Genomic DNA, 5,000 nt, shown 5'->3' on the forward strand with positions numbered 1-5,000 from the left:
GGTTATCTTGTAGCTAAGTAAACATTGAAACTTTCGGCCGGTGTGCGTGCAATGCAACAACACAGTCTAGTTTGTAACGTTACCGTTCGACACATTCTGTCACTGAAATATTCTGCTGTGTGTGTTTATAAAACATTCAGTTCGCTGACGAATGAATACATTATATGTATAGCACTCTTCAGGTAAACATAGAATAGGCTAATTCAATAATTAAAGATATTATCTATATGACTAGTTGTCACCCCATTTTAGTTGTAGGCTACACGATACATTATTTTGACTTGCACCAGAGAACGTCCTGAACGTAGGCTACTTCAGCTTCATATCTGCGGTCAAGGTGTGAACACAGACCCCTTTCTGTTCGCAGTGTGGGTGTTGTCCATCATACCGCATTGGAATAGCCTCATCCTCCTGTACCTGAAACCTACGCGTCGTCAGAGGTTGTGTTTGCGTGTCTTTTCGGTCTCGCTCGCCTTTCTACATCCCCGGCATTTGAACCCTTTGAGAAACTGACGGGTTCACATTAGTGTTTTGCTCATATCACCAGCCTAGTCCAGCCGGTTATGCAGACTGCCTGACCTCACTAGGAGAGTAGGCTACATGGCCCGTCGCCAAAGGGCCTGGTCTTTATAGCAGCACTTGTAGAAGCCTTTGGCATGCCGTCACCACCTTCTGTAGCCTATCTGAAGTATTTCGGGTTATGGTTTGAAGCTAACTAGCGCTCTGCTGGATCACCCTAAACCCCACAGACCCAGCCTGACCCATCCCAGATCAGTCCCCCTCCAGTGTCAATGCTAGCCTGTCAGTCCAATTCTGGTGCCCTGGTGGAGTCTCCCCTAAGAGTAAGGTGACCAGATTTCTGAGACAAAATCCGGGGACAATTTCAGTTCAGATACGTTAACACCTCCAAAACATGTAAAGTTTTTGTCTTTGTAAACGGAAAAACGGGGACACTGGCTGGGCCCTTTTTCATAAAGCAGTTTCTTACCCTTGTTCTTGTAAATTGCAAGGGGAAGTGTCAAACAACGAGTATTTATCTTAAAACTAATCACAAAGTGGCTGAAATGAAGAGTAGTAAAGGTAACAACCTTTTGCCAGATAATTAGAACCAATTTTTTGTGATAAGAACCTCGTTGACTCAAGCTTCCTTGCAGTAGGCCTAACCTCTGTGCTTGGCTGATAAGTGACTGGTCTGCACATATGGGTGTCAGGTGTATGTTTTGCCAGCATAGAACATGTTAAGGCCATTGAGGAAACTAAATGCAGTGTATTCCTATATTCTGTGTAATCAGCTGGAACAATGAAAATACAGATTAGGCCCATACACACCATGATCTTTGGAATTGTTTTTTTTAGGTATTACTATACCAAAAGTGATTTAAGAAACAAACAAACAAAAAGATTCAAAATACAATTTCAGTAAAAAAAATCCAAGCAATGTCAAGGTGAAGGGGGGAGATCTGAATAATCTAAATAATAACAAGTTCTGTGGCACACTTCCAGTTGACATCTTTGTTTTGGCAGAATATGTGAAGTTAATGTGGGGAAAAACACATTTCATTAGTGTCTTTTAAGAGACCACCACAAGAACATACGTTTTTTGTTTTAGTTTTTAGGTAATGTAGTCCTACCCTTATTCTAGGCTACATGAAAATCTATGTAGCCTAAGCACATGACTCATATTTTAGCAAATGTTTTAACCTCCTGCTTAAAATTGAACTGATGAGACTGTTTTTGCTTCCTCATCTTGAACGCAACCCACTGCCATAACATCAGCAGTTTGACTAAACTTGACAAAGAAAAAAATATTCTTCCGATTTTGAGTATAATGTTATAGTGATAAAATAGACATCTGACAGCCTGGCCCAGGGCTATTTGAAAACTTATGTTGATACAATATAAAACGAAAACGTTCGTGTTCAACCAGGCTGTATCTAAAGCCTACAACAAAATTGATGGCAGGGAAGAGTGGTTGCGCGGCTTTTAAACCAACGTTCCCGGAGCCACCCAGACAGAGATAGCATACCTCATACGGTTTGTGATTAATGTAAGTCCGCACTCCTCAGCTTTCAAGTGGTTTCATTTAATGTCAAGTTGCCAACTACCTCTAGTAACCCAGATTAGTGAAACTGTAATATCATAGTACTGTAGCTAGTATCACTGCTAATGTTAAAAAGTTAACAAAGTTAGTTAGCAAGTCTACAGATGTGACTGACATCTGACCAACAGATAGCTGCTGCTTAACACACACATTGTTGCAAATTGTAGATCATAGGTTAAATAATATGATTATTGTAGATCATGGGTTAAATATGTAGATCATGAGTTAAATAATATATGACATAGATGATAAACAATGACACTAACCTATCCCAATGCTATCCTATCTTGTTGTACTCGTATTGTCAGAGCTAGCTGGCTGAATGAATGAGTGAACGCGATCTCTTTCTAAATAATAAAAAAAAGCCAATGGCAAAGATTCTACCGCGCTGCATATTCCACCAATCAAAATACTAAAAAGACGGTCATTCTAGATCTTTGAGCTCCGAGCGAGAGCTTGAGGGCTGTGATCATGTGGACAAAAAAGTAAGGCAAGGAACGCAACAGAAATGTCAGGTGATTCCTGTCAGACAAAACATTTTTGAGTTCTCAAAACTAGCTAGGGGCTGCATAATATCAGTTCCACCTCTTCAGGTCAGGCAGGTAGACGTTTCTAGGTCAGGACATGGATCGCCATGTAAGTGGAGGCTTTACTGCTCTCCTGTCACTGAGACTGCTGCGGTAAACAGCGGTGTGGAGGGAACAAAGGCACCGTCTCTATGGTTACCCTACCACCATGGCAACACACTTACCTGGCCGTCACATGTCCTCTGACTTCCCGATTAGGCAGACGGGGCACCGCCCGGACTGGATTTAAATACACTGATAAAGCAGAGAGGTGGGAGGGGTGCAGGTGTGTGTCGTTCTCTATGTGTGTGTGAATGTTTTGTTTTGTGTGTGTGTGTGTGAAACAGAGAGAGTGATTCTGGTTTTTCTAGCCCATTAAATGCCCTGCTGCCAGTAGCAGTCGTAGTGCGAGGTGTGTGTGTGTGTTGTGAGATGTGTGTGTGTGTAAGGTGTGTGTGTGTGTGTGTGTGAGGGTTTCATTTGCATCCTTGTGCTGAGGGTAAGGCTCCATCTTTTGTGAAGGGCCAGCACCTCTTCTTTGCCTATTGTGTTGGGATCAGCAGTGTGGTCACCAGACACCAGACACCAGCCTCTGGCCTCAGTCTTACGAGCACTCGGCTAACTAGCGCTCTGCTGGATCACCCTAAACCCCACAGACCCAGCCTGACCCATCCCAGATCAGTCCCCCTCCAGGGGTAACCTAACCCTGTGCACACTGTCAATACTGTCTGTCTGAGTTTCATGATCACATACCATCAAAAGTCCAGGCCTATGAAATCAAAGCCAGATCCTGTGTGTGCGTGTGCATGTGTGTGTGTGTGTGTGTGTGTGTGTGTGTGTGTGTGTGTGTGTGTGTGTGTGTGTGTGTGTGTGTGTGTGTTTGTGTGTATACCAGGCTCACCCCTGGGTTTCAAGGCGATGCTGTGTTTGATGGAGAACAGGTGAACAAGAGAACCAGTAGAACTGGTTCCGTCAGTGTCATCCTTGGCAGCCAGATTGCGCGTGTGACGTGTGTGTGTGTGTGTGTGTGTGTGTTTGTGTGTGTGTGTGTGTGTGTGTGTGTGTGTGTGTGTGTGTGTGTGTGTGTGTGTGTGTGTGTGTGTGTGTGTGTGTGTGTGTGTGTGTGTGTGTGTGTGTGTGTGTGTGTGTGTGTGCATCTCTGGCAGCCTGCAGATTCTCAGAGGGGGAAAATATGCAGCCTGTAGAACAGGTTTCCCTCGGGAGTGTCCCATGATACAGCAACTTTACATGTAACACACACACACACACACACACACACACACACACACACACACTCAGCACATTGTTTCGGTACTGTTGGAGGATTCTGAGACACACCCATCTGTAGACCAAGACCAGCACAGCAGGATCAGAGCTAGATCAGGACCAGGCGACCTGTAAAAGGCCCCTGGACACAACCGTAGCTGTAGGCGTATGTTTAGGTGTTTTGTTTGTTTTGGTATATACTGTATATATATTTGTTCTTTATTCTTGTTCTGTCCGTTGGACAAGCTTGGCACTCTTTTCATTCAGATGGCATCTTGGTTCTTCATGATGAATGACAGAAGTCAGAGGTAAAGGCACTCGATGTTCTTTTAGTCAGCTAGTGTACGTCATGTGGGCTCAGCGCAGGAGAGAGCGTGTGTGCCCCAAGGCGGGCGAGCCCCAGGTGTGTGTGTGTGTGTGTGTGTGTGTGTGTGTGTGTGTGTGTGTGTGAGCCCCAGGTGTGGTATGCCATGCCGGCGGATGGCATGAGAACGGCAGAGGGTTGGGTGAAGTCCTGATAGAGTTGGACACACACACACACACACACGGGTTGGGTGAAGTCCTGAGAGAGTTGGACACGAACACACACACACACACACACACTCACAGTGGCGGTTCTACATGGAAATACGCCCCGGGCGAGACCCCCCCCACAGCGCCCCCCCCCCCCCCCGATTTTTATTTTAAATATATTTATATATATTTATATTATAACTAAATAAATTAAAGATAAAATGTGCACAATTGCACAAATCCTTTACAGAGAAGTTTAGATAACACACTTAAGGGAATCAATGGGAATAAACACGCCCTTACTGCCTACATGCTAAGTATCTGTCATTAAACGCTATATTAACTTCTTTCAGGGAGGAACAATTAGCTGCTTGGTTACTGCCTAGAATTCTATGCATGCCACACTTCAACTTATTACTGGTAAACTATACTTTGTCACGAAAGCAAATGGCAAATGTTCCGTCTTTGAAACTGACTAGAGAAGATATGAACATTCTGTTGGCTAATTACACGGTCCAACGTCAATGATGAACCTAAAACTGAACGTGTAACAG

The 5,000-nt window shown here is 44.1% G+C and overlaps 1 protein-coding gene across 1 annotated transcript in view; it reads left to right on the plus strand.

Annotated features, from left to right (window-relative positions):
* myo1ea (myosin IEa) overlaps positions 1-5,000 on the plus strand; it is an 86,710-nt gene that overhangs the window by 395 nt on the left and 81,315 nt on the right.

Source organism: Sprattus sprattus (assembly GCF_963457725.1).
Source record: "Sprattus sprattus genome assembly, chromosome: 6".
NCBI classification, from domain to species: domain Eukaryota; kingdom Metazoa; phylum Chordata; class Actinopteri; order Clupeiformes; family Clupeidae; genus Sprattus; species Sprattus sprattus.